General features: G+C 58.1%; 1 long non-coding RNA gene across 1 annotated transcript; it reads right to left on the bottom strand.

Annotated features, from left to right (window-relative positions):
• Window positions 1-1534: 1534 nt before the first annotated feature.
• LOC121820014 (uncharacterized) lies at window positions 1535-8153 on the bottom strand. Its single transcript, XR_009601388.1, has 3 exons — window positions 7241-8153; window positions 5057-5571; window positions 1535-4104 (listed from the first exon to the last, which is right to left on the bottom strand). It is a non-coding gene; the product is annotated as an uncharacterized LOC121820014 (long non-coding RNA).
• Between the last annotated feature and the right edge of the window lie 3808 nt (window positions 8154-11961).

Genomic DNA, 11961 nt, shown 5'->3' with positions numbered 1-11961 from the left:
CCCCGCAGCGCCCCGCCCCGCACCCCCGGGTCCCGCCCCCGGTCCCAGCTCCACCCCTGACCGCAGAGCTTCCTGCCCGCGGTGGACGCCCCAGCCCGCAGGCTGCAGGTCCCCTGCCTGGCGGCCCTCCCTGCGCTCGCGGCGGGCACTGAGCCAGGGAGGCGCGGGGCGCGGGCACACAGAGGCCCTTTGTGCGGTTGCCAGGGCCCCGCGTGCTCACTCAGCCGCGGTAAGGAGGTGCCCGGAGGCGCGCTCTGCTGTGACAACTCCAGGAGCGCGTTCCTTCCTTCCTGAGGCGGCTCGGGGGTTTCCCACCACCAGGGGCTGCAGGACGGCAGAGTGGGGGACCTGCTGGTCCCTCGAGGGTTTGACGGACACGCTGAAGCACAGGGGGATGATGGGGGGGTCCTGGCCCAGGGACGCAGGGAAGGAGCTGGCGAGACGGGCCCAGCACTGGGTCCTGTCCCCCGCAGGAGCGGACATGGGGGCGTCCACCTGACCCCCACACGCTGGTCCTCGCACTTGCGCAGCCTCAAAGCCACGCCACCACCACCCCCATGGGTGGGCGCGGGGAGGGCTGACCTCACCTCCCTCATTTCGAAGGCTCCCCATGTTTGACCAAACCAAGATGCGTCAGGATGGGGCGGTAAGAATCTCGGCGTGAGATAACGCTCGCAAGGTAGCAACTGTCGGTTAACACCCCATCCCACCTCGCCCCCGCGGCAACTCTACAGCGGTCCTTTCGGGCTGGTTAGAGGACTGATTCTGCACAGACCACACGGAGGGACCACGGGAGGTGCGTCCAGGGAGGCCCCATAAGAAGAGATCGCTTTGGCTCCGCAGATGTCTCAGCTGTGCCCAAGGCCGTTTCCTCCTTCGGGGAGAAAGTCAGAGGGTGACCTGGGGGGCCTCCCAGGACAGGCCCGTGAGGTGGCCAGCGCTAGGTTCCCCTCTCCCTGCCCGAGGCCCCTGCTGGTCCTCCCTTCACAGGGGGTCCGGCACGTCTAGGGTAGGCGCTCTGAGGCTGGAGGCTAGTTTGGAGGATGACCACCTCTCCCAGGTGGGTGCCTGACGGCTTTCAGCCGGCTTGGCCTCCTCCGGCCCAGAGCCTGTCCTCGCACATGAGGGCCCCGTGTACCTTGGCAGGTCACTCGCGCAGGGAGCCCTTCGGGTAACTGAGTGGATTTCCTGAAGGTGGGGGCAGGCTGTGCCGGGGAGGCCATCTGACATCAGGGTGGCCCCCGCTCCCCCGGCAAACTACCCACGGCTCAGGCTCCACGGCTGCTGTACGCCTGGCCTCATGCTGCTCAGAGCGCACCCTGGGGCCCCCTCGAGCAGCCAGCCCCAGGGCTGAGGCTCGTTCCCCGCCCTGCTCTGACCTCCTTCCAGCCCAGGGGCTTATTCCATCAGGATCGCGTTGGCGAGTACTTCCAAGCCAGCCTTGGCAGATGGTGGATGGGAAGGAGAGAGTGGAGCCAGGCCCCCAGCCCTGCGTTCCCACCCAGCAGGCCATTATTGTCCCCTTTTACAGACAAAGAAACTGAGGCCCACACAGCACCTGGAGGAGCTTATGAGACAAGACTGTGTCCAGAGACAGATCCCGAGCCGTGCTATGCCCTGTTCTCAGCTGCTTCCTCCCAGAAGGAAGCAGAGAACCCTGGTCTAACATCCGTCAACCACGTGACCTCCAGAAAGCTACTCAACCTCTCTGAGTTTCAGTTAATGAACAGTATCCATCTCCTTGGAAGAAAAGTTATGACCAACCTAGACAGCATATTGAAAAGCAGAGACATTACTTTGCCAACAAAGGTCCGTCTAGTCAAGGCTATGGTTTTTCCTGTGGTCATGTATGGATGTGAGAGTTGGACTATGAAGAAAGCTGAGCGCCAAAGAATTGATGCTTTTGAACTGTGGTGTTGGAGAAGACTCTTGAGAGTCTCTTGGACTTCAAGGAGATCCAACCAGTCCATCCTACAGGAGATCAGCCCTGGGTGTTCATTGGAAAGACTGATGTTGAAGCTGAAACTCCAGTACTTTGGCCACCTGATGCGAAGAGCTGACTCCTTGGAAAAGACCCTGATGCTGGGAAAGATTGAAGGCGGGAGGAGAAGGGAATCACAGAGGATGAGACGGTTGGATGACATCACCGACTCGATGGACATGAGTTTGAGTAAACTCCGGGAGCTGGTGATGGACAGGGAGGCCTGGCGTGCCGTGGTCCATGGGGTCGAAAAGAGTCAGACATGATTTGGAGATTGAATAACAGCATCTTCTAGCGTCAATGTAGTAAGTCTTCATATTTTTCAAACACCAAGAATAGTGCCTGGTACATCATAGTTATTGCTTAAACTAAATACAACATTGATCAAACATTACGTTTATCCAATAAAACAATACATTGAAATGGGATCACGAGAATGGCAAAGCTCACAGGATGAAGCTGACTCGGGGAAAGCAGAGCAGCTCAGGCCTGTGGGTGCTAGAGAGTCCTTCACCTGAGGCGCCTCCAGTGCCCCTGGGTTCTGGGAAAGGAAACCCATCACTCTCCAAGTCAGCACGGCCTACAGCAGGCTGGGTTGGGCTGGTCCTTGGCCCCTGTTTGGGAATTCTCCGAAGGTCAGATGGGCTGAGACGGTGCTCCTTGCCCTCGCCTGCCTCTGCCTGCTGACTCACCCCAAGGTGCTCCTTGGGAGCCTCTCCCCTGGGCTCCCAGGCCCAGCTAGAAATCATGTATCTGCACGTTCGTTCCTCTGGATCAGGGTGGTTCTCTGCGTGTGGCCCAGCGCTGGGCACGGGGTCCCTGACGGGACGCGGTGGAGGTCCCGCCCCCTCCCCCAGCGCCCACGTGCAAAGGGTGAGCCTGTCTGCGCACACACCAACGTCAGGGACTGTAGAGCAGGGTGAGGGCACCAGCAAGCCCGGAAAGAAGGGGGGACCAGCTTCACGGGGTCATGACCCACTCAGTGCGGGGTCCTGGCTCAGCCCGAGTGAGGCAGGCAGCCCTGATGCCTCACAACTGCAACTCTTGCGCCCCTTTCAGGAAAGACAAAACTGGGGCTCAAAGACAGAAAGGAGCTTGCCCAGGCTCAGACAGCTGGTGGGGACAGAGGCGTGTCCCCAGGCGCTCTGGGGGTCACATTGCTCCAGCAGCCCAGACTCGAGCTGTTTGTCCCTGACACCAAGGCCAGTTCCCAACCCCCTGCTCTCCGGGGCCTTTTCCTCTTTGTTTGGGGTAAACAAGAAGGGAGAGGGGTCTGCCAGGACAGGGAGGAGAGCCAGTTCTGACTCATGCACCCGAGAAGGGAGCTGGCGTGTGGCTCCCTGGGCCGTGAGGACTTTGGGGTGGGGGGGGGCGAGTACACTCCAGGAGTGTAAATGATAGTGTCCAACAGCGAAGGGCAAGTGGTCATTTCACGAGGAGAACGGGCTCGGGGCCGGAGTGTGAGGTCGGGTGGAAGCCGGCAGGCAGAGCCGGGGAACGGAGGAGCCGGGGCCGGGGCCGCCTGCGCTGTGCTGGGCTGCATGCCCGCGGCAGGCCACCCGGCAGGCAGGACGGCTGTGACTGCTCACAGCCCCCACAGAGCAGGCACTGCTGAGGCACACGCGTCGTCTCCCTGAGCCGCCCCACTGCCCCCGAAGGGCCGCTGTCTCCACTCCTCCAGAGGCCAGAGACGGCCAGTGACCCGGCCAAGGTCACAGAGCCAGGGCGGGTCTGGTTCCCTCTGCAGCTGTGTTTCAGCCCCCGCCCCGACCGACTCCCGGAACCTTCACCATCTCTCCTGGAGAAGCCACGGGCAGGGAGCCGCCCCGACCTGGGCCAACGGCACTGCAGGGGGAAAGTGGAATCCCGCGCCTGCGCGGGATAGCCCAGGCTTTCAGGAAAACCCCAGGCTGGGGCTCCTGGGGGTCACCACGCTGGGGCCGTGGTGCTGACCACATCCGGGGGGCGAGGTCAGGTGACGCCTGCCTGGAACGGGGCTCTCAGTCTTCTCGGGAAGAGCATCCTGGCCGTCCACGGTTAAGACTCTGATTCCAGTCCAGGAGACATGGGCTCACTTTCTGGTCAGGGAACTAAGATCCCACCCGCTTCACAGAGTTCACAGTCTGGGGGAAAAAAAAGAAAGAAGATACAAAATAAGAAGAAAAAAAGATAAAAATTAACTTATTTACAAAACAGAGGCAGACAGAGAACAAATCTGTGGTTGCCTTAGGGGGAGGGGAGAAGGGATACTTCAGGAATTCAGGGTTAGCAGACACATTGCTGTGCATAAAACAGATAAACAGGGCCTACCGTATAGCGCAGGAGACTGCAGTCAATGTCTCATCGTAACCTATCGTGGAAAAGAGTCTGGAAGAGTGTATCTCTGCACACACGTGCACGCACACACGCGTATTTGTAACCGGATCATGTCAGGGTGCACCCAGAACCAGCACAGTCCGGCAAATCAATTACGGTTCATTTTTTTGAAAACCACATTTTGCTCCTGCGTCCTCCATTTCTGGGGGTCGGCTGGCTCTCACTGAGCCTCTGAGGCGGCTCCAGTGTCTGGACTGGCGTCATTTTGAAGACTCCCGCACACCCGTGTCTGGAGGTCAAGGCCGGTTGTCAGCCGGGCCTCAGTGGGGCAGTCGGCCGAAGCAGCTGGAAGCCTTTATGTGGCCCAGGCTTCCTGAGAGCATGGTGTCTGGGTTCCGGGGGCAAACATCCCAGCAGAAACAGATGGAGCTTGTCACCCGTTCAGACCCAGCCTCAGAAGTCACGTAGCATCATCCTCACGTTGTCACAGGCCTGCCAGACTTCAAGGGGATTGAGCACAGACCCCGCTGCTCACAGAGACCAATGATGGGGAGCTCACCCCCTCACTGTTTATGGGCGTCTCTGGTTACTTATGTCTTGACATGAATGAAAATATACCTCCTGTGACTCTACCCCCCAGGGGGCACGAGTGGTAAAGAACCCGCCTAACCAAAGCAGGTAGACCGAACAGGTGTTTCAATCCTTGGGTCGGGAAGATCCCCTGGAGGAGGAAATGGCAACCCACTCCAGTATTCTTACCTGGAGAATCCCATGGACAGAGCAGCCTGGCAGGCTACACTCCATGAGGAAGCAAAGAGGCAGACACGACTGAAGCGACTTAGCATCAAGCTCAGTTCCGTCTCTCAGTCGTGTCCGACTCTCTGCGACCCCATGGACCACAGCACGCCAGGCCTCCCTGTCCATCACCAACTCCCGGAGTCCACTGAAACTTATGTCCATTGAGTCGGTGATGCCATCCAGCCATCTCATCCTCTGTCGTCCCCTTCTCCTCCCACCTTCAATCTTTCCCAGCATCAGGGTCTTTTCCAAGGAGTCAGCTCTTCGCATCAGGTGGCCAAAGTATTGGAGCTTCAGCTTCAACATCAGTCCTTCCAATGAACTCCCAGGACTGATCTCCTTTAGGATGGACTGGTTGGATCTCCTTGCAGTCCAAGGGACTCTCAAGAGTCTTCTCCAACTCCACAGTTCAAAAGCATCAATTCTTTGGCGCTCAGCCTTCTTTATAGTCCAACTCTCACATTCGTACATGACCCCTGGAAAAACCATAGCCTTGACTAGACAGACCTTTAGCATATATGTGACCCCCCGACCCAGTACAGCCTGCCTCTGGGGCCACTGAGTCCTTCCTTCTTCCCATGATGCTTTAAAGAGGTGGATGTCTAACTCTCCAAGGCTTCTCCACACAGAAATCCAACCAGTTCTTTCCCTCATCCTCCTGAATGTTCGCCATTCTGGCCATTTATATCTGTCCTTTTTCTACAGAGAGATTGGCAAAATACAACCTAAGGGCCAGATCAGGCCCTCAGCCTGTTTTTGTAAATAAAGTTTTATTGGAACACCGCCGTGCTCATCTGACCACAGTCCTCCATGGCCGCTTTGTGCAGAGCCGCTTGGCTGCCCCGGCGACCGTCAGACCCAAGAGAGTTTAAGACACTTGTTCTCTGGCTTTTTATAGAGAAAGTTTTCTGACCTGATCCTGAATGTGTGTGCCTTAAGTTTCTCTCCGGACGAGATGCTGAAAATGACTACAAGGGGTGAGAGTGGAGGCAAGGAGTCTGGACCCTTCAAGACGCGAAGTAATAAAACCCCCAACGACAGCATTCCGACAATCTGGCTATGTATTTCTCAACCGAAATGTTAACTTGCACAAGGACATTTTAACATTAGGCCCGGTATATCTACTTCTCTGCAGCCGTTCCCAGGACTTGTCTCTGGCTGAGTAAACACAGAGCTCTCTGTGGTTTCGTGAGCGGTCAGCGTTGACAGTGCCTCGCGCCTTACCTGGAGTCTCCTGCTCTGCCTCTAAGGAGCTCAGCGGTCAGGAGCAGAGCAGGGTGGTATGTGTCCTCGAGTGCAATTAAAACCCACAGATTCTTAACTCTGAAAAATGACCACATTGAAAACCGCAGCGGGCTCGAGGCCCGCGAAGAGGAAGTCTGGGGCTGGCCGCAGGGTGGGGTAACCACGCTGGCACCAAGGAAAGCGGGCCGGCCCACCCCGAGGTCGCGTCTGCCTCCCTAGGAAACTGGGACCCTCCCCCAGCTTTCCAGAGCAGACTTTTCTCAGTCACTATGGTCCTGAAGCATGAAAAGAAAGGCCTGAATTGTTTTCCAGGAAGAAAAGGAGAAAAAGAAAATAGAATGTTGCCATTTTAAAAATGCATGCTTGTCCCCAGGCTACCTAAAAGAAAGCAAGCAGGCAGGGGAACTTGACTTAGACAGAGAGGCCGAGACAGTGAAGGCCCTTAAGCTGCCTTCCAGAACCCGTGCCTGGTGACTGAGCTGTGTGACCTCTCTGGGTCCCCTTGCCGCGGGTCTGGGTCTAAGACTATGCAGTAGAAACCCCAAGGCCGCCCTCTGGGGCTGCTACTGGTCTCCATGAGCAGGTAAGCAGCTCCTGAGGGGGGCTGTGCAGGAGGAGACAGAGAGAGGGGCAGCGGGCTCCCAGGCGCGGCTCTGCTGGGCCACTGCGGCCTCACGGGATGCCGGCCAACAGGCAGTGTGTGGACACCGCGGGAATCCAGGCGCCTTCTGGAAGCCTCATTAAAAAGCCCACGGTGAAGAGCTGAGAAAGAGGGACGAGCACCATGGAGGGGAGAAAGCTGGAGGCACAGGGCTCAGCCTTGATCCTGCCCACAAGGCCGGGTCCCTCCACACACGCCTGTCTGGGGTCCCCGGGGGGGCACCCTGCCCTCCTGCTCACCTCCCCCAGGGATTCCCAGGTGCTGAGCCTGCTCTTCAGTGCTGCCCAGACGTCCTCTGTGCCTCGGCCCTGGCAGGGCACCCAGAAGTGGGCCCTGGATCAATCCCTGGATCGACCCCCTTTCCTCCGCTCAGAGTCCCTCCAGGTGTGGAAAGGTGGCTGCCCCGCTCTGACCTCCGCAGCCTCAGCCCTGCGTGAGGTCATTTCCTTTTCGCAACTGCTCCATAAAAAAACCTCTCTCCAGGTTGGTGACCGGCAAGGCACAGCCCAGAGCGAGACTCCCGGGAGAAGAGGTGAGCAACTTGGGGAGCAGTGTGCCGTCCGCAGGGGCTCTGAGGGGCTGAGGCCAAGGCTGAGGTCTCAGGGTCCCGGCTGCCACCCAGGCAGGCTGCTGCACCCTCAGGGCTGTTTGCTCTGACATGCCCTTAATCTACGGAACTAACTGGTCTACAGAATTCTAGTTTTTCTAGATAAGAACCAATGGATGATGACTTTATTATCTAAGGTCAAAGTGTGCAGTATAAATACACCAATCAGGCAGCTGAGACCAGCGACAGGGATGACGCGGGAGCTCCAGCCTGCCCTGCAAGGAAGTCAACCAGCTTCAGTGGCACAAAACCTCACCTCCGTCCGTGGATCACGTCTGATTATTCACGCACGCACTCAGCCTTTCCGTTCTTCCCCCTGCCTCCCCTTCCGTCCCATTCTTCCCTCCATCTTCTCAGCCCTTCATTCACCCAACCATCCACTCACTCCTTCCAGCCAACGATTCTGAGCCATTCTCCTTTCCTTTCTCTCACCTCTCCTTCTTTTCATCCAAGCTTCAGTCTTTCTAGCCCCCCGTCCGCCCAGCCTTCATCCTCACCTCCTTCCAGCCACTTTCTGCCCTTCCTTCCACCCTCGCTCCTTAACGTCTCCATCCATCCCTCTTTGCTCTTCCCTTCCTTCCTTCCATCCGTCCGTCCGTCCAATCATTCTCTCTTCCCTCCTTCCCTTTGTCTTCCCATCCTTGCTGTCTGTCAACACAGTCGTTATTTACATATTTATGAACGCCTACGTCAGCTGGGCGCTGCTTATACTTAAACGTGCGCATGGGTGTTCATGTTCAGTCTAAATAAACCATAAGCTTGTTAAGAAATCCCTCATGGGGAGAGAAACTTCCAAACCTTAAGGTACTATGTGAGAAATGTAATCCAGTATTCACAGTAAGGTGAGCAAGTTTGAGGAGGAATTGTACAACTCTGGGCAGTCAGGACGGGTTTCCGTGTACGCGCTTCAGGAATGTGAGGGGTGGAGGTCTCTCCTACAGACAGGGGAGGCCTTTACACATTCCAGGAGGAAAGAATGGGATGTGCAGAGGCACAGAGGCACAGAGGAGCATGGCGGTTCCTGAAACAAGCAGAATGCCATACAGGCCGGGCAGAGGGGCGCAGAAGGCCAGCTTCGGGACCTCCCTGGTGGTCCAGTGGCTCAGGCTCTGCCCCCCGGGAAGGGGGCCCAGGTTCCATCCCTGGTCAGGAAGCTAGACCCTGTGTGCTGCAGCTAAGACCTGGCACAGCCAGATAGATGAACATTTACAAAGAAGAAGAAGTCCAGCTTCCAAGGGCCGTGCAGGGCCTGCGGAGGGATCTGGACTCTCTCCCGAGGACATCGAGGAGTCTGGAGGAGAAGGACCCACTTGGCTTGGGCAGGAAGGGCGGAATTGTGTGCATGATGGGGGTTGGGGCCATGGACCAGGGTGGGGCCGCTGGGAGGTCACTGTGCAGTCAGGAGGGGACAGGAAGTGGTCCAGCCGAGTGATGGAGTTCAGTGGGTGGAGCTAGGTGTGATTAAGGGCGTGCAGAGAGCGGGTGATGACAGAGAAGAGGGAGGGGGTCCTGGAGGGGCTCTCACTGGTGGGCAGGGATGAGCATGCTAGGCAGACGCAGGGGCGTGTGCAGGCAGTGAACGGGCTCAGGGACATGGAGCCTGAGGCCTGGAAGCGGCCTGACTGCACAGTGGGCCTTGGGATGCACAGCAAACAGCGCACCAGGGCCTCTGGCTTCCGGGGCTGTGTTCTGGGGTGGGGGCCCCTAGGACAGTCTGCAGGTCTGAGAGCCGAGGGAGTCTGGGGGCCGGGGGAGCAGAGCCCAGGCTTGGGCGGTGGGCAGGAGGGCGGGATGGAGCTGAGCGGGCGGCTCGTGGGGCCGGGGAGTGGGGGTCCCCGTGGCCCTAACAGGGCAGCCGGGTGTCCACGGCAGACTTTCCTCTGCCCCTCAGGGGGCCCCAGGTTTCTGCTCCCTCCTCCTGCTGGAAATGCACAGCCCCCTCCCCAGCGCTGCCTGTCTCCTCTGCTCCCTGCTCCAGCCTCCAGTTCCCTCCGCAGCTTCGCTCAGGCCGGTAGCTGCCTCTCTCCCAAGCCAGACCCGGGGCCGCATTTGCCCTGACCAGCTGTGGCATAGCTATGGTTTCCCAGTGGTCACGTGTGGATGCGAGAGCTGGACCATAAAGAGGGCTGAGCGCCGAAGAACTGATGCTTTTCAACTGTGGTGCTGGAGGAGACTTTTGAGAGTCCCTTGGACTGCAAGGAGATCCAACCAGTCCATCCTAAAGGAGATCAGCCCTGAGATTTCTTTGGAAGGAATGATGCTGAGGCTGAAACTCCAACACTTTGGCCACCTGATGCAGAGAGCTGACTCATTGGAAAACACCCTGATGCTGGGAAAGATTGAGGGCAGGAGGAGAAGGGGACGACAGAGGATCAGATGGTTGCACGGCATCACCGACTCGATGGACATGAACTTGCGCAAACTCCAGGAGACAGTGAAGGACGGGAGGCCTGGCGTGCTGCAGCCCAAGGGGTCACGAAGAGTCGGACCCAACCGAGCAACTGAACAGCAACAGCAAGCTGAAGGGCCTGAGAAATGTCCGCTGGCCTCTCAGAGTTACCATCATCCCCCTGTCTGTGAAATGGGGCGCCTGAGCACGTGGGCTGGAGCAGGCTGTGTGAACCGGGGCAGACCAGGGCTGGCTGGCCTGAACACAGGCTGAGGTCGGTACAGAGTCAAGCTCCACCCACGACGATGGGTGCTCGCCTTTCCTGAGCACGCACCATGTCTAGACTCTCTCGAGGCGTTATCCCCCTTCGTTGTCAGGAAGTCTGCAAAGGAAGGCCTGCTAGTTATCTCCTCGTCTGCAGAGACCCTGAAGCACAGAGGGCTTGAGGAAGCTGCTTCGGGTCCCACGGTGAGAACGGGGCCAGGGCTGGACCCCTGGCTGTGGTCTGTGGGCATTCTTCTCCACTGTGCTATGTTCTCTATGGAGGCTCTGTGCCAGGCACGCCCACCAAGGGGCAGGACCACACTCACCAGGCGGAGGGCATCTGGCGGAGCTGGGCACGCTCAGTGTGGAGAAGAGACGGCCCGAGGACGGGAACCCCCTCCCCCCGTCTTCATCCTGTTAACCCCATGCAGCGAAACCACCCTGGGACCTGCAAGCCACGGTGGGAGATGCGTGAGGGGACAGGCCGGCTCCGAGGGGGCCACTCGGGCTGCGGAGTCCAGCTCACTCTTCAAACGCCTCCCCCACATCTCCACTGCGATGCCTGAGGACCATCTCGAAAAGAACAAGGCCGGGGGCTCCCTGGTGGCCGGGAGGTTCAGAATCTGTCTTCTCATGCAGGGGATGCGAGTTCAGTCTCCGGCTGGGGGACTGAGACCCCCCTTTGCCTTAGGACAAGGAAGCCCGCACGCAGCAAGGAGAGCCGTGTGCTGCGCAGGGACCCGGGAGACTCTAACAGACAAATATCAAGTCAGTCACTTTGCACAGCACATGGGACGAGCGCAAGACCCCGCTGTCTCCCCGCCGCTCCTCCGGCGGCGTCCTCCTCGTCTCGGCGGATGGAAGCTCCATCCTCCCAGTGGCTCAGGTCGAAGAGTCGTTCCTGAGTCTTCTCTCTTCCATCCCGTGTTTCATCCTCCAGCGAATGCTGCTGCTTCTACGCCAGAATCTGTTCAGAACCTGACTTGTTTTCTCGCTGCCCTGGCTGCTGGCCTGGTGGAGCCTCCCCATGGTCTGGTCCCCTTTTTAGATTCTTTTCCCATTTAGCTCATTACCGAGTCGTGAGCAGGTTCCCTGTGCTATACAGCAGGTCTTTGTTGGTTATCTACCTTTTAATTCTACTTAATTTTATTTTCTAAATTTTTTACTGGAGTATTGACAGGGTGGTGCTAGTGGTAAAGAATCCACCCAGCAGAGCAGGCGGCGTGAGAGGCACAGTCTCAGTCCCCGGGTCAGGAAGACCCCCTGGCGCAGGAAATGGCAACCCGCCATTCTTGCCTGGAGAAGCCCATGGCCAGAGGAGCCTGTGGGGCTACAGTCCACGGGGCCACACAGAGTCGCACACGACCGAGCGACTTAGCACGCACACACTGGAGTGCAGTTGCTTTACAACACTGTGCTAACTCCCAGCGAGCAGCGAAGTGACCCGGTCACACACGTACACGTGCGCCCTCTTTTCTGGCTTTCCTTCCTGTTCAGGCCCTCTTAACCTGCCAAGCTTCTCCCTCTGTTTCCCAGCACGCACCACTTTGAGTAAACCTTGTCATTTTGTTATCCGATTACTCACTCTCTGTATCCATCCACTAGAATGTAGGCTCCGGGGGTCAGGGAGGGCATCGGCTCTACGTCTTCTGCTCACTGGTACCTCCTTAGTGTCTGGAACAGGGACTGAGCCGGCAGAG

This window comes from Ovis aries, chromosome 7, assembly GCF_016772045.2.
Source record: "Ovis aries strain OAR_USU_Benz2616 breed Rambouillet chromosome 7, ARS-UI_Ramb_v3.0, whole genome shotgun sequence".
NCBI lineage: Eukaryota > Metazoa > Chordata > Mammalia > Artiodactyla > Bovidae > Ovis > Ovis aries.
This window is presented reverse-complemented; position numbering and strand designations above follow the sequence as displayed.